This window comes from Pleurodeles waltl, chromosome 7, assembly GCF_031143425.1.
Source record: "Pleurodeles waltl isolate 20211129_DDA chromosome 7, aPleWal1.hap1.20221129, whole genome shotgun sequence".
In the NCBI taxonomy this organism is placed as follows: Eukaryota; Metazoa; Chordata; class Amphibia; order Caudata; family Salamandridae; genus Pleurodeles; species Pleurodeles waltl.
The window spans coordinates 488,723,612-488,745,333 of NC_090446.1; the positions used below are offsets into that span (position 1 = coordinate 488,723,612).

Genomic DNA, 21,722 nt, shown 5'->3' on the forward strand with positions numbered 1-21,722 from the left:
GGGAAATGTGATGAGCTCAAAACATTGCAATTTGTCCTTAGCCTCCATGGTCATTGCGAGCATGCAGTGGGGTCTTCTGTGAGCTGGGAATTGTTAGACCAGAGAAGTTATAGAGCTGAGAGTGAGGTGGTGAGGTTGATTTTAGTGTTGTGCTGAGAGTGACATGATGCCAGTTGGTTGACCTCCGATGCTCTGGTGCATGAGGAGTCTCCTGGCACCAGTGTTGGGAGCATGATTGTGCTACTGGTCAGTGGTTGAATAAACTGCTCTTGCTGTGGTGGAGAGGTGCTGGGCTGGGGTTTAGCAAGCTGGGTGCAGCGATTAAGAGCTGGGTCTAGTGGGCTGCTGTTGCTTCACTTGCTGAAGTGCCAGAATGTCTTGTGAGTCAGCATGTTGATTGTGCTTATGCCTTTAGGCTGTTTGGAATGTGCTGGTGGTGGGTGCTCAGGAACGTGGCAAGGGGAAAAGTGGGTTTGTTGGCCTTCTGGAAGGCTGGGTGTCCATGTATGGATTTCCATGGCATCTTCCCCTTAATGAGGGGTTTGCTAACCACTGCTGCATCTGTTTCCTTAGAAAGTGAGTGCCCAAACAGGGCAGAAGTGTGCATACACAATCAAGGGGAGAGGGAGGACTGGAGGACGAAAATACACCCTTCCTACAACTAGTGTCCAAAATCAGATATCCAGCCCCTAACATAATTTTAAAACGAGATATATTCTCAGGTGTAGGCTGTTGTGCTCTGGGATTTTCTCTAAAAATGATACATCATTTGGCCCCTTCTCGCTGCAATCCCCATGATTGGGGAGTGCAGTGCGTTATTATTTAATAGCTACCTGGACTCACTTTTTTCTTTATAAATATGGTCCGAGACCACATGACTAATTGGAAGGTGCCAATCACAAAAATCATTAAAAAAACAAAAAAACTTAACCTTTTAAAGAGCTCCGGGTAGAGCTCACAACACACACACTGAGCATGGGGCTGGCGGGTAAGGCCTTTTTCCTTTCTAGGAAAAATCCCTGAGCACAATATCCTTGACATTTGAACTTCTTCAAACAGATCTTGTTTTAAAATTACATTAGGGACCGGATACCTATTTACGGACAGAGGTGCGCAAATGCCACTTATTATAAAATATACCTGCTCAAATTTATTTTTTTAGCTTGGGCACTCAAAAGGTGCAAAGTGGCACAACCCAACACAATAAGGTGCAAATGGTAGCGCTGATCAGTTTCCCTGCTGAACGTTGATGTCAGGATTGCGCTATATGCCAATGGCAGGCATGTCTTGAATGTGAAACTCATGCAAGACATCCCTTACTCGCTTTTGCTTTGTGGCACAATGCTAAATAGTTTAGCATTACAGTTGTTTTTAGCAGAAAAATGGCCGGTGGCATTATGGGTGTGTGACTCTCAATACATATGGTGCTTTGCAATTTTTCATGACCTCACAAAGTAATGCTGTAGATTTTCACGCAGCTCTGCACTGCATGCTTTTTAGTAAATATGTTTTTTCTTTTGTAGTCATTTTATTAACCAATCCAAAGTTTCTGATTCAAGACCTTTGCAAGGAGAGTCTGTATGAAAAGGGGTTTCGTTCAAGGTTGAACATCTGATCTCCATTCTTAGTTCAGTAACACAACGTGATTGGACCCCTCTGTAAAACTTGATGAGAGCACCTACAATTTCAAGTAGACTTGCTGCCATAATGATATGGAACAACTAGGCCCTGAACTAGGGGTATGTCTCTCCCTGAACATGATGGGCTGCAAGAGCTTGTGTGATGCATCGTTCTCCATTGGTAAAGCAATTGTCTCCCATCCCACCACGAATACAATTTAACTGAAAGGTTTCTGCATGTATGTATGTATGTATGTGTGCGGTATTTTTATAGCAAAAATCTATCCACATTGAGCACTGTATGTGCAAGGCAAGCTTAAAGTCAGTGAGTGATAGGGGTGGAAATTGAGGTTTAGATGGTTAATGCACTGTGATATAGGGGGTCATTCTGACCCTGGCGGTCATCGACCGCCAGGGTCGACGACCACGGAAACACCGCCAACAGGCTGGCGGTGCTTCCTTTGCTATTCCGCGGTCGCCCAGCCGGGTCCGGCGGTTTCCCGCCGGATTTCCCCTGGCTGGGAGAATCCTACATGGCGGCGCTGCTTGCAGCGCCACCATGGGGATTCCGATCCCCTTCCCGCCAGCCTGTTTCTGGTGGTTTTCACCGCCAGACACAGGATGGCGGGAACGGGTGTCATGGGGCCCCTGGGGGCCCCTGCACTGCCCATGCCATGGCATGGGCAGTGCAGGGGCCCCCTAACAGGGCCCCAGCAGGATTTTCACTGTCTGCATAGCAGACAGTGAAAATCGCGACGGGTGCAACTGCACCCATCGCACCCCTGCAACACCGCCAGCTCCATTCGGAGCCAGCTTCAATGTTGCAGGGCCTTTCCCGCTGGGCCGGTGGGCGCTCTTTTGGCGGTCGCCCGCCGGCCCAGCAGGAAAGTCGAAATGGCCCCCGCGGTCTTTCGACGGGGGAAGTTTGGCGGGCGGCAACCGCCGCCCGCCAAACTCAGAATAACCCCCATAATGTTCTTTAAAGAGGTGCATCTTCAACTCTTTCCTAAATTGAAACAGCATTGACGCATTCTAATAGATACAGGGATGTTCTTTGATATCCTTCATTCTTTTGTCTTTTCTCCTTGATTTCAAGGACGTAAACAGCAAATTAACTTAATCTACTAGTTTTACTAAGCAAGAGCTCCCTTTTACAGTCTGCTACCTCTTTGGTGTAAGTCTCAAACAGACATGACTTTTCAATATCTTGCATGGAATATGTTTATACTATATATTTACCTTAACATCTGTTCTGTACTCTGAAACCATCCAGGCTTATTCTGTTCTTCATGAAAATTCCAAATTAAATAAAAAGACCCCCACCAGGAGCCACTACATTCAAAAGCATGTACCAACAAATGTGCCAGTAAAGGAATTTGGCATTAACCAAGGAAGACCGTGAAAACAAATCCTCGGTGTGAGACTACTGGTCAGGAGAGTTATTTTTAGGCCGGCAGCAAACAGTTAATGCGAGACCTATCTCACTCTTCTTAAATTTTTTACACATGCCAGAATCACTTGTTTTTAGGTATTAACACTTGTTTCTAGATATTATGAAATGTACTGAAATTAACGAGAAATCAGGGTATTTGTCACCTAGTGGCATGGACTGTTAGATGGCTCTTTATTAATGAATACGGCAGGCTTGCTTTCATTTAAAAATCTATATATAACTTTTGATGGAATGTGTAGAGCCTAGGGCATAATGTCCTCACTTTCCCTCCTCCAGCTCTGATCAGGAAGGAATCCTGCTACATGTTTCGTGAAATAGACTACACTTGGAAGCAGTTGCAATGGTTTTGAAAAGGTGGTCTTGCTTTCCTTTCGGAGACTGACTTTAAGGATTGGTTGTAACTTCATAATTATAATTTAGAAATCTAATGTTAGGTTTGAATGGCATATCAGATGCATAGCTGGTGACTGCACAGGGCTCCTATGACCAACAAACAGGGAAAAGGTCAGTCATACATCATAAATATGAGGTCATCATTGCATAGAAAGGAAATAGTTGCCCATCTATATGCTAGGGTACCTTTGTTTGTATCTAGACGAGAGGAGTAAAAACATTCAATCTAACTAGCAACGCTCACTCATTGGTACATGGGAGGTTAAAATAGACTGATTATCCGTTAACTTGACCTGCATCAAGTTGAAGAGTAAATAACATTGCTTGGAAGCTGCACACTTCTGGTTGTAAGTGCAATGTAAACGATATATGATCAATGCTTAATATTATTTATATTACTTAATCAAAGAAGATAGGGCCAGATGTATCAAGCTCCCGGTTTGCATTTCTTAAAGAGCTAATTTTAAGAAATCGCTATTTAAGAAATGCAAAATGGGATGTATGAAATTTGCGATTCAGTAATTGTGATTTCTTAAAATTCGCAATCGCTATTACCGAATCGCAATTAGGGAATGGGACTCCATTCATCCCTATGGGCCTGTAGGCCCATAGGTGCGCATGGTTTTGCATTTGCCAATTTGCGAATTCCAGTTAGGATTTCGCAAATTAGGTAAATCAAACCCCATGGTGCCGAGGGCCTAAGTTCCCCTCTGATGCACCCCAAAAAAATATTGGCGGGCATGTGTGTGCTACATGTCATTTTAAAAAATGCATTTATAATGCATTTTTTACAATTTGCACATGCTTACTTACCACCAGTTTGGATTTGGTGGTAATTGCATTTCCTAAATGCTCAATTCGCATTTAGGAAATGCTTGATACATGCGATTTGGAAATCGCAAATAGGAATCCCCTATTTGCGATTTCCTATTTAGAGAATCGCAATTTGCGATTCTCTAAATGGGGTCGCATTTTTAAGGAATCACTATTTTTGCGATTCCTTAAAATTGCACAGCAAATGCCTTTTATACATCTTGAAAGGCATTTTTGCATTCGCAAACGGTCTAATTTTGCGATTCGCACCGTTTACTAATGCAAAATGGCTTGATACATCTGGCCCGTAGTGATGCTACGAAAATTCCACTGCAACATGTTCCAGAGAAAGGGTCTAGATGAGGAGCTCGGGGACAGGGGTCGCTCTCCCTATTTCTCCCGTCTGCTTCAACCTGTAGCTCTAGCTCGTTTTCGCTTTCTTTCTCTGGCTCTCTGTTTAGCTGTCTAGCATTCTTATTTCTGCCTCTCTCACATACCCTCTACCACTTTACTACTTTCTATTTGTCTCCTCATTATGTACCTCTCGCTCTGCTCTTAACTATTTCCCTTAATATATGTGTCTCAACTTGTTATGTTATGTTATTGAGACTTACATAGCGCCAGCTACCCGGAGGCCTCGTAGTGCTGATCAGTTTGAAAAGTTTAGAACATACTGGAGGAATCTCAAACTTCACTGTAGAGGGGGAACTTAAAAGAATTTAGAATAGCCAGGTTTTAATGGCTTTCCTAAATTCAGTCTCCTGATTCATCATGCAAATATTTGTGGGTAGAGAGTTCCAAAGTCTGGCTCCCTGGTACTTCAGGGATCTTCCTCCCCATGATGTTCTCTTTACTTTGGGTACCACTACCAGGGCTTTAGAGGCTGATCTCAAAACTCTTGTGGGTGTGTATAGTGAAATTAATGACTTTAGATAATGAGGATCCTTTTTATATAAAGCTCTGTGGAAGAAGCAAAGAGCCTTAAACTTTATCCTTTTTGCCACTGGAAGCCAGTGCAGTTCAATCAGAGCTTTTTTAGCTGATGTGGTCCTAGGCAGATTAAAGAGCAAACGTGCTGCAGCATTTTGTACCACCTGTAGTTTGTTAACCACATAACCTGGAGATCCCAAAAAGAGGCTGTTTCCATAATCTAATCTGGATAAAATTAGGGCTTGTACGGCCAATCTTTTGTACAATGGCGGAAGCAGACCAATAATCTTCCTTAGTAGCTTAAGAATCCCAGAACAGGTGGCTGACGTTCTCTTGGCTTGATGTTCCATGGTGACTTTGGGATCCAACCAAACTCCCAAGGCTTTAATCTGAGCTTTGGGGTGGGGGGGGGGGGAGGGGGTAAGTAATCTAAATGTATTACTGGTCCTATATTTTTAGCAGGGTTGGCCAGTTTTCCTAAAAACATAATTTCTGTCTTTTCTTCGTTGAGTTGCAGCCTGCTTTCTGTCATCCAGACAGCAATCGCTTGGAGACAGGCAGGCAAGGCCAAGTAGTCCGCCTCCTTATTGTGGGAGAAGGAAACCACCAGCTGTGTGTCGTCCGCATATGACACCAGGGATACCCCAAAGGGTTCTATGACTTCTGCTAGGGGGGACATGTAAATGTTGAACAGAGTGGGACTCAAAGATGAGCCCTGCGGAACTCCGCATAAACGTTTCAACTGGGCTGAGAAAAAAGAACGATCCAAGACTTGAAAGGTTCTATTTTGTAAGAACGAGCTTAACCATTTAAGCGCCCTTCCTTTAATCCCACTATTTTCCATTCTTTGAATGAGTAGATCATGATTGACCGTATCAAATGCCGCGCTCAAATCTAGCATTATTATTACAGTTGCCTGGCCTTGGTCCATTCGTTTTCTCGCTTCTTCCGTAACCGCAATCATGGCAGATTCAATGCTGTGGCCTGGTCTAAAGCCCATTTGAGTTATATGCAAAATCTTATGCTCCTCCAAAAAGCCCGATAGTTGTATATTTACGTGCTTATCAATAAGTTTTGCCATCATGGGAAGGAGCGAGATAGGCCTGTAGTTTTTAAAGACCGCTCCATTTAGATTAGGCTTCTTTAGAAGGGGCTTGATCACTGCATGCTTCCAGGAGTCCGACACCATCCCACTTTGTAGCGAACTTCTTTCCCTTGCCTTTTCTTTCGCCCTGTATCCCATACATTTTCATACATTTTCCCGATCATTTTTTACATTTCTCACTCTCCACTTTTTAAATATTATCATGTGTGCAAAAGGGGTTCACTGGGCTTTGGGTTCTTGCTTGCTTGTAGAGCTGAAAAGCAGACATGAAGAAATGGTCTACTATCCAAGTTAGTCCAGTGTTGTCGACTTAATTGACAAGGGCTGACAAGCAGTCTCATAAGGGTAGTCAAAGCAGATTGAAGATTAAAGATAAAGATAAAGATTCCTTTAGCTATCCCTAAATGAAGTCCACGTACGTAATCAAACTTAAAACTTGCCAGCTATGTAAATCATACATACCAATAGACTCGACTCAGGCGGGAGACTCACGATTTTTAAAGCGAAAAGTGGTTTTATTTTGGCTGTCTTTGGTGTGAAATTGCCCCTCCTTCAATAGAAGAAAATGGGAGAAATTCATTATCCCGATTTTTTTTTTTAATCTCTGTCTTGCCTTTCTAAAATGTTGGCATGTATGGAAGAGGTTCAGAAGCAAAGAGTGCTGGCTGCTTCCTTCCTTAAAGAAAAATACCAGCTTTTTGCTCATGGTTGAAGTTATAAATGAGTCGGGGACAGGTCCATGAATATCCATTTCTGTAAAAGTCAAGTAAACAGCAGCAAAATACTTTTTAGAGTGTTTCTTCTTTCGTTTGTTGGGTTAGATTCATATGGGAAAAGAAGAAAAATACCAACTTTAGCAGATTTTTTCATTGTTGTTATTGTCATTAGAATTCTGGCCGTGCTGGTAATGTTGGGTTGGTAGGCCAGCTGCTGCTGGCCCAAATAAACAGATGGACCCTCTAGCACAGGAAGGCCTGGTCGGACTACTTCCACATGTCTTTGTAGTTCCTTTCCCATTTTCTGATGCAGTTCAATCCAGTGATTTTACAGCAAAGCCTGCAGGCCAAGCAAAGTTGTGTTGGGTGGAACTTGGACCTAGGAGTATTGCTTGCCAACGCCTCACTTCCACAAGAACATTTAAAATAGTTTCAAGTGTACAGTCCCAGTTAAATGCAGCCTGCTGTCTTTTTTTCATAGAGCACATTTAATTCTAGCATGAAACTAATGCCGCCTTTAAAAACAGGGACTATGAATCGTAAACACTGCACCAAGGGCAGCAAGGGGCAAGCCAGACTTATGGCAACCAGTCCTGTCAAGTACTACACATCAGGATTCAGACTAACGCGTTTTAGCGCATCAACACACTAAACTGCATTATTCACGGATTTCTACAGCAGGGGCTTGATAGCATGCAGAATAAACTAACACAGCCAGCAAGTTCCTATCCCAGCAATAGAGAGCTTTCAGTGTAGTTAAGCCATAGTAGTGGTTTTCTCCAGAGGCAATCACAAGCAAATCTGAGGCCAGGCCCTGCTTCTTAGGCCACGTGCAAATTGGAGCATCACAAAACAAACATAAACACCACAGGCAGGCAGTGGACTCTGTCTCACATGGTGGCTTCTTAGTTTTCCAGGCCTGTAGTTGTTGATTGGGCCAGGTCGGCAGCCAATTGTTTTTTTCTCGTGCTTCACCCACTGAAACAGTTATGAGTAGCGCCGCACAACACTCCTAGTGTTTACTGACTGTGTGGCAGCCGACTGCAACAATAGGTACAAGATGTTTTCGCCACTGAGGAATTGGTTTCTGCTCTAGACTACCAACCGCAAGCCCACTGGGCACTTTGGGAGATGCAGAGTCACTCTTGACTCAAGAGAGTCATCTTGTTAAAGTGCCCTATCTGCCCTCCAGTTAATAGAGCCACACCTATGAGGAAAGGAAGCTCTCATTTTGTGTGGCAGATGTCACAGCCGCACACATAAAAGAGCAGCCAGCCTATGTCTCCCCGGACACCTCTGTCTGCCACCCTGCCTGATCGAACAGCAACACAGAGGCATGCTACCTACTGAGCACCAGAGGGCCGCTTTAACTTAGGGCACAGATAACAATTGTCAAAGTACTGAAAGGAAGAATGTGAGAAGAGGAAGGAGTCAATGATGTGTGTGCTATGCAAATGGGAGATTTCAGAAAGATGTGAGAAGAAAGAGCGCTTAAATGGCAATCATTGAGAGACTGCAAAGTAAATGGAGGAGAACTTGACTAATTGAGGCACTCAAAGAACCCTTTCCACACACTTCAGTAACGACAAGTACTTGCACACTAGTAATTGCTTTTTTATTCTCGTAAGAAATTGTAACTCTAAGTATCAAACATTTGGTGGTAGAATGTGTTATAACTTACTGTTAGTTGCAATGTATTCTCTCTATATATTCTCTGTTCCCTGCTGCTCAGCCAGAGCGCAATGTCATGGAATGTTGATAAGTGTCTGTAAGAGTGTCAGTTAGAGGGAGTGGGCTGAGCAGTAAAGATGCTACTCCTGGTGGTGTATTTACTATGCAACTTGAAACCTGTAACCTAACCTATAACTTCTTCACTAAACCTACAACCTGTTGTTCTAGGTGAACTGGCTACCTGACTCCTACTTACCAAGAATGAATCATAATCACAACAGAATGTCATTCATCCATATAGGGATGTCACTCATATGCATAGAAATGTCACACATAATCTGAAAACATGGCAGCCATGGGCAAATCCTAATGACGTCCATGCTCTCCCCTCAACCTTTCTCTTTCCATCACTATTCTTCAGCCCTTCCTCTTCAGCTTCCCCTCATTATCCTGCCAACAGTCCTTGTCACCCACCTTCACTCATTTAACCTCGCTCCTGTCAAGTGGGTTTTACCTGCAACTCGTCCTTTCAAATCTCTCCATGGCTAACTCGGCCCCTCATGCTTCAGATGTTGATATATTGTTCCCCATTAAAGTTGGTAGTAGTAACATCTCTTACTTACAGTGCTTTGAAACTGTGGTAGTATGCATTAGATTAAAGATAAGTGTGTTTTATTACCCATTATTGTCTCCTCAGGTTGTTTTCCTTTCTTTTCCCTCTGGACTTAATGGTTTGTATCGCTGAAGCCCTTCTTCCTGTCAGCCATACCCCTCCGTTCTCCTTCTTCCCTTCATTTTTCCTCCTTGTGGTCCTTCTCCTTCCATCTGCTCTTCTTCTTTTACCTCCTCTCAGCCCATCTCTCCCCGTTTTCTCCACTTAGCTGTTCTCCCTCCTTTTCTCATTGCCCAGTCCTTGTGTCTGTTTTAGGTACCCTCTGCCTTTCTCCCTCCTTTTTTCTTTCCTTTTGCAGTTTTTCCTCTTTTCCTCCTCAAAGCTCCTCTCCCAAGATATACAGCCTTCTTTTCCTTTCAGACATTCATTCGACCACCTCTTCTCTCCTTTTACTCCCAACCCCCCACCCACTCCAATACATTGCTCTTCCGGAGATGGAGGCTCACCTGACACTTACGTTGCTCCTCCTCTCGTAACCACCCACACGATCACACCCAGGCTCTTTGCGTGACGCAGCTTGGTTTGCTCTGTCCAGGCCTACCATGTAGTATCACAGCCTGCCCTGCTACACTGTTGCAGATATAACCATAGGTGAAAAGGGATCTCAGGAAATGAATTTGAAGTAAATTTTACATTTGTTGCTTATGCACCCTTGGTAGGGGCTGTTGAGAACACAGCAAATAGCACGTAGCAAGGGTGCAAAGGGCTGTAATGCAATCAGAGAGACCAAGCCCACATTCCCATGTTTGGTGTGAAGAGGCCCCAACACATCCCTGGGCGACGGTGAGACTGTATCTGCTGTACTGTTAGTAGCTATGCCACTGCGCATAGGGTTGTTTGTTCATTTTAAATGTATTGTTTAGTTCATTAAAACCATTACAATCAAGTTAAAACAACTGTCTGATTAAAATCTTCTAAGTAGTTTTGTGCAAAAAAGGAGGGTGAGAGCAGTCAATGCATATTTGTAATGTGCTTTGCGGAATGGTTGCACAATTGCCTTAAAGCAGCAATATTAGCAACTAAACAGAGTCAGTGCATAAACATTGTTAAAATAATCTAAAAAGTTCTGTAAAAAATTATGTGAGTTGTAAGAGATGAGCAGTCAGTGCATTACAGAACTGTTGCAGGATTGCATAATAGCATGAGTGACAGCCAATCAGGACTCAATTGCCTCAGTACAGCTTCTCGAGTTAGAGCTCGGCCTTCACTACTCGAGCTGCGTGTGTTGTTGTTTGTTTTTGTCCTTTGAATAGACAGTCAGAGTGGGCGAAGAAATCCTCTGCCTGAGTATGTTAAGAAATGTTGCACATCTTGCCAGCACCTAGAGAGCTGAGTGCTTAAAACAGATAAAAGATGCTTCCAGGCATGTTCGTGATACCTAATGCCAGACATGCTGGTCTGATCAATGATCTTCTCTGATGGACTAGAGCAGGGTAGCACCATAGCAAGTGCAACCATGATTCGTGGGAGTAGGAACATAACCAACAATCCCTTTTGTCTCTGTAATCGGCCCAGGCAGGATTAAGGTCTTTTATCAGTGGAGCTAGTAGTCGCATATCTGCTGCAGTGTTTCTGCATTTATAGCTTCCAGAAAGTACGATTGTGGTCTCCCGACAATATAGGAAGCATTTAAGAGCTGAGTCAGTGGCGACTTAGCCAGAGTTATTAGGTTCTGGTCCCATGAGATCGCTTTTAATTACTGACAGATGACCTTTTTCCAGATGTTAAATGGAATGTCCTTTGCTTGAAGGGCTGTTTCTTTGATCTGAAAAGACTTAATAGCATTTCTTACTTGGACATGCCAAGGATTGCCCAGCGTTTCGAATATAAACTTTAAGTGCTCTTTTAGTGATTATGTGTGGGCCATCCTGGTCATGAATGTAATATTTCAGCTTGGTGGCTTGGCAGTCTAGTGTTGGAATCACAAGGCCCAATTCCAGCCTTAGCCTGGAGCACCAAACATATCAGGTAGGCTGCGTGGCCATACTGTAAAGCTTTGAGAAAGGTTGCCTTCATTATCCTTAGTATTGGGGCCGCCAATGAACCACTTAGTCGCCGGTTCAGTTGACCAATCCCGTATGCGATTTTAGCACCTTTTTTCTTTATTCCATTTACCTGTGGCACTGTTGTACTATTTTCACTGAACCAGACGCAGAGGTAGTTGTACTCTGTTGTTCTGCTGATGATGTTACTTTCTTGACATCAGGAGTTGTTCTTATTCCTGAATCATTCAAATATGAGGTATTTTGTTTTTTTCTGGATTACCTGGAGATAGTTCACCTGATTAAATGTGTTCAGGGCATTCAGCGCCTTTTGTAGACTGGTTTTGGAACGATCTATTTTTACTATGTCATCCGCATACTAGATTATTTGTAGTTTGATGTTTTCTAGCTTTGGCGGGGCTAGGTAGCCAGGCTCCAGGGTTTCCCCTAAATCAACTGTGTACATGTTAAATAGCAGGGGGCCGGGGCACACTCCTGCTTTAGTCCGCAGTTTGTTCTGATTTTTCAGGTGACTGACCAAGGCCTGAGTTAGAAATGAGGTCTCAAGTTGGCAGTGGTTTGCATACTGCCCAAATATGGACCCTCACTCTAGTCAAGGTAAGGGAGTTCCACAGCTAAGAAAACCCCCACTCACCCCCTTGGTGGCTTGGCTCAAGCAGTCAGGCTCATCTCAGAGGCAATGTGTAAAGTATGTGTACATACACACACAGTAACACAGGGAAAACACCACGAAAGTACTCCACACCAGTTTAGGAAAATAGCCAATATTTATCTGAGTAAAAGAAGACCAAAATGACAAAAATCCAAAATACACAATTAAAGATACGAATTTTCAAAGATTAAATCCTAGTAAAGCACTTAGAAACACAATAGCTCCAACCGGGGCTATCACAGTGTCTAAATGAAGTAGTTCCTAACAGTCTGACGCCACTCACGAGGGAGTGCGGGCCGGTCATGGAGTCGCACGGACCCCAGGTACAGTACCTTGGAAAACAAAGAGGGAGCATAATCCTTGCATGGAGTTGGGGAGGTGAGGTGTAGCTGGAGCCGGTGCGGCGTTGGTTCCTTACTGCTACTGGGAAGGTGAGGCGTGGGTTCCTTACTGCTAGGCAGGGGAGGTGATGCGTCGGTTCCTCACGGTTGCAGGGGAGGTGATGCAGTGTCAGTCACGAGGAGTCAGTTCCCTACAGCAAGTTGGGGTCGATGAATCCACCGGCTCAAGACCCGAGGTGTGGACTTTGCGGTGTCCCGATCACACCACGAGGCCACAGCTGCTGTGTGGCGTCAGAGCTGGGTGCCACGGCTGTCGGTGACACAGTGCAAAGGAATTCAAGCTGTAGTGGGACTTCAGAGGCGATGCGGTTGCGTTGTTTGCTGCACTCAGAGGGGACCACGGCTCTGGTCCAAGCAGCGGTGTGGAGTTTGACCGCTGCGCTGGTCACGTATTCGCTCTGGAGTTGATGTGCTGGGTTTCTTCTTGGTTGCACCAGAACTCACTCCCAAGGGCCAAGGAACAAGATTTGCACCACTTGGCAAGTGAGGACTCTCAGCAAGAGAGCCCAGGTGCTGGCAGATGAAGTCTTTGATGTACCTGAGACTTCTTAACAAGAGCCAAGCTCAATCCAGGCCCTTGGAAAACCTTTGGAAGCAGGATGTAGAAAGCAAAGTTCAGTCCTTTCACTCCCAGGACAGGTGCAGCAAGCAACAGGCCAGCACAACAAAGCAACAGGCAGAGTGGCAGTCCCTCCTACAGCATCCAGCTCTTCTTTCTGGCACAATGTTCTCAGTCCAGAAGGATTCTAACTGTGTGAAGTCAGAGGTCCAGTACTTATACCCATTTCTGTCTTTGCAGTAGTCAAACTTCAAAAAGAAGTATTTGCAGTGCACAATACCCTGCATTTCCTGCCCTGGCCCTAGACACACTCTATTGGGCTGGGGACTGCTTTGTGTGAGGACAGGCACAGCCCTATTCAGGTGCAGGTGTCAGCTTTTCCCACCTCTCTAGCTCAGGAAGAACCATCAGCCTGGTGATGGACCATCAGGATATGCAGGGCACACCTCAGCTCCCTTTGTGTGACTGTCTAGAGTGAATACACAAACAGCCCAAATGTTACCCTGACCCAGACGTGTATTCAGCAGACAGGAGGAGGCACAAATGGTTAAGGAAGAAATTCCCCACTTTCTAAAAGTGACATTTTCAAAATTAAAATTCCAAAACCAACTCCTCCAAAAGTTGTATTTTTAAATTGTGAGTTCAGAGACTGCAAACTCCATATATCTACCTGTTCCCTATGGGAAATTACTATTAAAAGATATTTCAAAGCAATCTCCAAGTTACCCTATGGGAGAGATAGGCCTTGCAATAGTGGTAACGGAAAGTAGCAGCATTTCACTATAAAAATTTCACTATGTGTAAAACACACCACTACATGTCCTACCTTTTCAATACAATGTACCCTGCCCATGGGGCTCCCTTAGGGCTAACTTACAGGTATTAAAAGGGAAGGTTTCGGCCTCATAAGTGTTTGCACTAGTCAGGTCGAAATGGCAGTTTAAAACTGTCCACACAAACACTGCAGTGGCAGGTCTGAGGCATGTTTACAGGGCTACTCATGTGGTTGGCACAATCAGTGCTGCAGATCCATTAGTAGCGTTTGATTTACAGGCCCTGGGCACATATTGTGCACTTTATTAGCAACTTATTAGTAAATGAAATATGCCAATCATGGAGAAACCAATACAGTTTAGACAGAGAGCATATGCATTTTAGTACTAGTTAGCAGTGATAAAGTGCCCAGAATTCTAAAGCCAACACGAACAGGTCAGAAAAAAATAGGGAGAAGAAGGCAAAAATGTTGGGGATAACCCTGAAAACAGCGCCATGTCCATCAGCCCAGTTTTCACTCAGACCCATGTCCCTGAATACAGTGAAATTAAGGCTCTTAAGAGCATAGGAGGTACACCCAATGCATCTAGCTCCCTCCAAAGAGTTGGCCTGGCTACCCTATTGAATGCCACACTGTAATCATTGAAGAAGCGTAAAGGCGCAATTAGTAAAATAACTTTAAAGCCTGATATAAACTTTATAGAATTGAGTATTTAGTTGTTAGGCAGTAGACTGCTGTCAGTTTCGACTGGTTACCACCAAATCTTTGAGAGACTGCCTTGACATGTTCTAGAAAATCAAGTTTGCAGCTGTCATTCTTCTCCTGCAGTGGTCTATCCTCCATTTCTCTCTCATCTATCCCTTTCATACCTCATACCATCATCATTTGTTTGAAGTTTTAAACTGACTAGGACCTATTCATGCTCCTATCTAGGGTTGTGCATCATGAGTGAATGGTTCTGGTTGTGTCACCAAGGCTTGCCCAGACACGCTTCTTCGCTGCCAAAAAGCTAGGGCATAGAATTGATTTTCAAATTCATGTCATCAGGAATATGAGCTTTGTGGTATCATCAATGACTATGATCCTTTATTCCAAGGAATTGGGGGCCAGATGTTTGACGGTTTGTTTTGTAACTCTCAATTTGCGATTCATTTGTGAGTCGCAAAAACAAAAGTACATCAGTATCAATGACACTGTTTGTGATTCCCAATGGGGTCGCAAATGACCTACCTCATCAATATTCATGAGGTAGGTCGCAATTTGTGACCCCATTGGGAATGGCCACACTCACAGGGATGGTGGCCTGCTGGGGTCAGCAGACCACCATGTCTGTGATTGCTTTTTAAATAAAGCAGTTTTTAAAAAATGCATCCAGTTTTCCTTAAAGGGAAACGGGAACCATTTCAAACAAAAAAATAAAAGATTTATTTTCATTGTTTTCAGAATAGGCATTGGTCCTTGAGACCACTACCTGCTCTGAAATTTTTTTTTTTCTTCCATTCACAAAGGGGAAGGGGTCCTCTGGGGACCCCTTCCCATGTGCGAATGGGTTACCACCAATTTGAAACTAGTGGTAACTGCAGTTGTTTTGCGATCGTGATTACGATCACAAAACAATCATATGTGCCACTGCGACTCGCAATTAGGAAGGGACACTCTAGGAATGCCCCTTCCTAATTGAGAGACGCAATCCCTATTTTGCAAGTTGGTATTTGCATGCCGGCTCGCAAAATAGGGTTGGTACATTTGAGTAGGCCATTTTGAGGATGCAAAAAGGTGACATTTGCTGTTTGCGACCACAAAATTACGTGGCACATTGGACCCTGGTTGTCCTTAATGGCAACTAGTCTTGATTGAAATTGACAAATATGCCCCTTCTCCAAAGAACAGTGAATTACTGTTTCAAATGAGCACACAGGTAATAGCAAAACTGCACACTCTTGTGAGCATTTGTTGGGTAGTTGAATTACTAACTCTGTTTTTTTTCCTGTTGTCTTCAAGCGGAGATAACAGTTTGGGTTTCTGGGCACCAACATGTGCATGCCCAAAAGAGAGAGAAAAGAGAACCATAAACATGCACACGTTTCAAACAAGAAGGATATACTCACTGCCCACACTTTTTGGGGATGAAAAATACAACACAAGTTGTGACTGCAAGGCCATTTGCCCTGAAGGCAACTCTAATGGACAGTGGCCAAGAAATACAATGTTCTTCAGTTATATATGCCTATAGAGCCACCACAGTGGAGAGGTAGAGGCCTCCTAAAAAGAACTCAAGGGTTCACTATCTTGCTGGGGTGTTGTCATTTTTTCCTGTCTTTGTATGGCCATCCATCTATAGTGCTTTCAGATTTTCGTCACAACATCCATTTTTATAGGTTCTGCTCTGCTCCACCAGCTCCTGTTGAGAAATAGAAGCTACAACTGCAATATATGATTTTGAAATAATGTACACCCTAGCATTCAGAAACCTTGCTGGTGTCCTATCATGCCCCCACAGTGAAACTGCACCCACCGAGATTAGCGAGGCTATTGTTACTCATTTTCAGATATGTTTGTCCAAGAACGGGCAATGCAGTTGGCTGCTGCCCTTGGAAACTGAGGTAATTGTTTGAGGTAGGATTTCCGAGTCCTTTGGCAGAAGGAATGGAACATGCTGCACACTAACCATCAACACTCGCTCAGCGGATTTGATACCCCAAGTGCATTCAAAAATATTGGCATGAACTGTGCAGGTCAGAAGAGAATCGGTGGTAGGACCTCTCTAGAAGGATGGTGGCAGTCACTAATGTGTCAATAGGAAGCAGGAAAAACAATGGTTCGACTGAATGAGTGAGTGAATATAATTGTAAGTGAGAATGGTCTCCCCCAGGCATCATGATGCTTCGACTGGTACTGCACAAGGGAAGAAGACTCTCAAATAAATAGAACAAATGTGGTTGGAGACTTGTTGTGGGGTAAAAGTTATTTCACAGCTGGGAAAGAGGGGAAGCAAAGAAAAGGTTCTCTCATCAGTTCTGGATTGCATCAAATATACAATGACAGAGGAAAATAGATCCAGGGTTGATGAGGAGAAATGCAGTGGAACAACCTGCTTCCCAAACATTTGAGTTCTACAGCATGACAATTCAGTAGGTCAGAAACATGGGGCATCATTTAGAGATTGGGGGGATTTAAAATGCCTCAGTGTTTGGAGGAAACTCTAAATATGTCATAGAATCCACTGGCTGAATTTCCACTACAGAATTCTCTCTATAGCAGAGGTAATTCAGACAGTGTATTGTACACCTTGTTTAACATTTTCAACATAAATTGGGGCTTTTCAGTTCCTTCCAACATCCAAACGCGGCCGGTTGTCTTGAAGGCAATTTTTTGTGCCATCGAGAGTCAATGGAGAGAGTGATGGGCGCTAGTCACATGGTCACATTACAAGAGATTAAAACCCATTCTGACTGCCATTGTTTGGACTAGCTGCAGCCTGTACAGAGTCTAAAACGGAGAACCAAAGTAGCATTCATTAGCATAGTCTAACCTAGAAAGTATGGCAGCTCCAACCACTTGGCCCACAGATAAGAGGATATAAAGCACAAGGCGGATTCTCTTGAATGGACAATCCTTTAGAGGAATTAGTCACTTTATGCATACTTGCCGAGCTGCATGTCAGCAGACATACTATATTTGCATATGTAACTGAGGATCAAAACCTCCCAGGACTCTCAACAATGGTCCTGGAGAACGTAGATCAAGCACCCAGTGATGAGCTGAGATGTTTCTGTATCTTTCAAGAGCTTAGAGAAACCATTTCATTCTCAGCTAGAACTTAAACTTTGAAACATGGAGCATGGTCATCAAAAGAGATCCCTGGTCATTTTTGCCAGAGAAAACCTAGTTTGAATTCAAGACTCTTAATTTCTGAAGCAAGCATCAGCATTACCCATTGCTTTTTATAATGTTCTTGAAATATGTTTGACAGCCTAGATGCTTGCACTTGCAGGCCTCCATCATTCTTTGAACCCAATAATTCTGATATTGACAGTAGTCTGACTTGTAGCTCAGAGTGTTCCTCCCCAGAAAGCAGCAGCTCATTTGTTCAATGAAAACTTGTGTGAAACATTGGCCCTTCTACCCATTCAACAAGACAGCTTACCCTCCCCCCACACTACCCCACTTTGGAGTTGCCTGATATCAGGGATTGACCACCAGCAGCACACACACAGACCTATAGCGTCCTCCCCAGCCTGGTTAACCACCAATGAATATGCCACTCGCGGACTATATATTACATGTCTTTATTCGTCTGCGTGTAACCACGCACTAAACATTCTAAACCTGCATTCACTTCACCACGTTCTAACACTTTTATCATAGCTCTACAGAGTCCTTCAGCAGCCAAAAGGGTTCTGTCATTCATACTCACATGACATTATACCCCCCCTCTACAATGTTTTACAAACATAACATAATCATAGCTTTCAATAAGCCTTCTTGGTGGTTTGATTACTCATCCTGATGTGTCTTCGGAAACTTGGAATCAGCAATAGGAGTGTTCATGATCTGCATAGGCCTTCTTTTTCTTTTCATGCTCCAAGCATTTTATACAGATTTCTTCTTCAGTTCTCAATCTTGTGTTGGACCATTAAGGCACCTTGGTCGTCATTGCTCTCCCAAATATCAACATTGCAGGGCGTTCACCTGTGGTTGAGTGAGGAGTCAAACAGTAAGCTCATATTTTAGAGTTCAAGAAAGCCTTAGGGTGAGCTTTTCTAATGCAGCACACCAAACAGCTTTTTTTAAGGTACTAATGAAAAGTTTAACTAAGCCATTTGCCGGTGGTCAGAAGTGTGCTCTTCTGATGCTACACATTAAACAGATTGAGAAAGCCTCCGACTTCTTGAAGTTTTAAAGGTGGGTCATTGTCAGATTTTAAAATCTCAGAAATACCCCACGTTGCAAAGATCTCTTAATGACTCTTTCTTGAGTGATAGACAAGAGATCTTCTATTAATGGATAATGGGAGTATTCATCCACAATCACCATCAGGTGATGTCCATTGTGAAGTGAACTGAAAAAGTCAACACCAATTCTTTCCCATGCATGCTTTGGCAACTCAGTTGCATAGATGACAGACCTTCAATGCCTCTCTCAACTCTTTCATTGAGATGAGGAAACCAAACTCGACTCGGAGAGCTCGTCTTGTGGCAACAATTCCACAATTACATTTATAGGCAACTTCAATTATCTGTAGTTGCAGACTCTCCGGAATGACAATTCTCAATCTGCCCAGGATAATGCTTTCTTGTGTCACAGACAGTTCATCTTTGACATTTTTAAACTTCTGGGATTTACTGTCATTGGCAAGAGGTCGAGTATCTTGGTTCCATGAATGATGTGTAATAATGTCTTTCACTTTTAACATGTTGCTATCTTGACTCATGGCAGTGACAATTTGTTCCAACGAAATGGATACAGGCATGCTTGATTTCCAATTTAAATTTATGTAGGCTTCAGCTGACTTAGAAGGGTTACCTTACAGTGTATGGGCACTCTGAAGAAGTAGTCGACTGGGTTTAGATCCTTCCATGGATGATGCACAAATGTGTAGTTGTACTCTTGCAATCATAGACTCTAACATTCAATATGTGGAAGCATCTTGGCCTTTGGATTGTCAAAGATGGACAGCAATGCATGATGATCTGTCACAAGCGTAAAAGGCTTTCCATATAGGAACAGTGAAAATGTTCATAAGGCAACTCTACTGCCAAAATCTCTTTTCCAGGTGGTGAAAAAGCACGTTCAGCGTGGGACAAACGTTTGCTTGCATGTGCCACAATATGTCTTCAAGCATTTGAGTGCCTTTGTGCAAAGGATTGCACCTAACCTGACCAGGCTAGCTTCAACAACTTCTGTATGTGGCTTTGGATCAAACTATACAATTTCAGTAGCATTTTCAATCAGTTGATTGATTCTCTTAAGTCATTGCTCATGTTCATGTGACCAGCGCTTGCGCTTTGACTGGATCTGGTGTTATGCGCTCATCATAAAAGATGGCCAAATAATTTTAGCTTTGTCTTATAGAACTCACATTTCTCAGCATTCAGCTTTAAACCTGAATCAACAAGTAAATGACACATGTGCCTGAGAGCTTTATTGTATTCCTTCTGTGTAGCTCTGAAAACTAATGTAATTGCTGTAGTTGAAAGCATTCATGACAGGTTGTATGATATGCCTAATGACATCTTGAAAAATCTCTGCAGTTGATGATACACCAAAACAGTCTTTTTTTATTGAAACAGACCAATATGTGTAGAACAGGTTGAAATGTACCGGCAATTCTCCTTGAGTTCTAATTGATGACATCCTTTATTTAAATCATGCAGAGAGAAGAATTTGCAGCATTCAATTGTGTTATCATGTCAGCAATGTGTGGACCTGGTTGTCGTGCTCTTTCAATTGTCTTGTTTGCTTGACGCATATCCACACATATGTATACTGCTCCTTCACTGTCCTTTTTAGGGAATACCACAATGGGAGAAACCAATGGTGTCGGACCAGTAGAAGGCCAAATAATATCATGCTTAAGTATAATCCAAGTTCCTATTCAAAAGCTTCTTGTAAAAGAAATGCAGTTCTTCTGTGTCCTTGGACAGACATCCTCATTAACATAAATTGTACTTTGATAGTCTTAATTTTTCTTAACCCACAAAACAAGGAAAGGAACTGACTTACTATTTCATGATGAGCATTCATGTTGTAGTTCACTGAGATCAGTCCCCTATCACTAGCTCTGCTGAAACTGAGTAAGTAGACACTTGATGCCATACCTTGAAGCACGTGGATGGGCGAATGCACTTTTGTTTTCTTGTGTTTCAAAGTTGCTATGATCGAACCTTTACTTTTCAAGGGTGTTGATGCAGCACATATGTACACTTTAGTTTTCTATGGCATCAGTCGTAGCAATGGAGATAGTTCATTATATTTCTCCTCAGACATAATTTTTGGAAAAAATGTTTATTTTCAGTGCAATCTTCAGACAACATTTGAACGACCTTGGTGCTTTTTCATGTCGACTTTTCTTTTATTGTTATTTTGCTTCACTTGCAGCCAGTCCAACATGTGCACATTTCTCTTAGGTAAACATTGACTTTGCACAATCATCTTCTCTTGATATTGATACTGACAAATTGTTTGATGATGATTTAGATGACGATTGATTTTGTTTGGTGTTGATTTGTCTCAACTGATGTCGCTTGGCCATGTGGGCGTGCGTCCAATGTCACTGCAGGAATGTTCGGTCGGCCATTTTGTCATTTCACCGTGGCACACTTACTTTTTCCTTCACCTTGCAAACCATTACAAAATGGTTCTCCTAACCACAGCCTTTGCATAAATTTCCAATGGCAGGATATTTACCTTTGTGTGGAAACGACAATCTGTACCTGAAATACAGCTTATTTTCCTGTGGAGACATCACCTTGTGTCCTTGAGCTTTGTGTTTCTGCTTGCTTTTTATGTTTATGACTAACTCACTTCTAGCCCCTCTGGCCTCCATGTCAGAAGCTTGTCGATCAGCACTCCCTTCAGCTCGGGCAGCCATAAGAACTAATTCCAGACTAAAAGTTTCTCTCAGCATTCGTCGTCTGAATAACTCTGAAATGCATCCATAAATAATTCTGAGATGTATTGCCTCTTCATCATTAAAAACATTGAATCTAAAGGTGTTTGATGAGTGCATCCAGTCTCTCAACAAATTTGTCTATGGTTTCACTGACTCTTTGTCGGTCTTAAATGAAAATGTACCTTTTGTAATCTACATTAGGCCATTGGATTGAACTTGAGATTCAAAGCTTCTATAATTTAACAATACATAGCTTCATCAGCTCGCAGCATTTTCTCCATGACTTCTTTTATTCCATCACTAGCAAGATTATTCGGTACTTGATAAACTTGTTATCTGTTCCT

At 43.0% G+C, this 21,722-nt stretch overlaps 1 protein-coding gene across 3 annotated transcripts in view; it reads left to right on the forward strand.

Annotated features, from left to right (window-relative positions):
- Nucleotides 1-21,722, forward strand: part of LOC138304239 (selection and upkeep of intraepithelial T-cells protein 2-like) — a 185,762-nt gene that overhangs the window by 147,871 nt on the left and 16,169 nt on the right. The window lies entirely within an intron of this gene.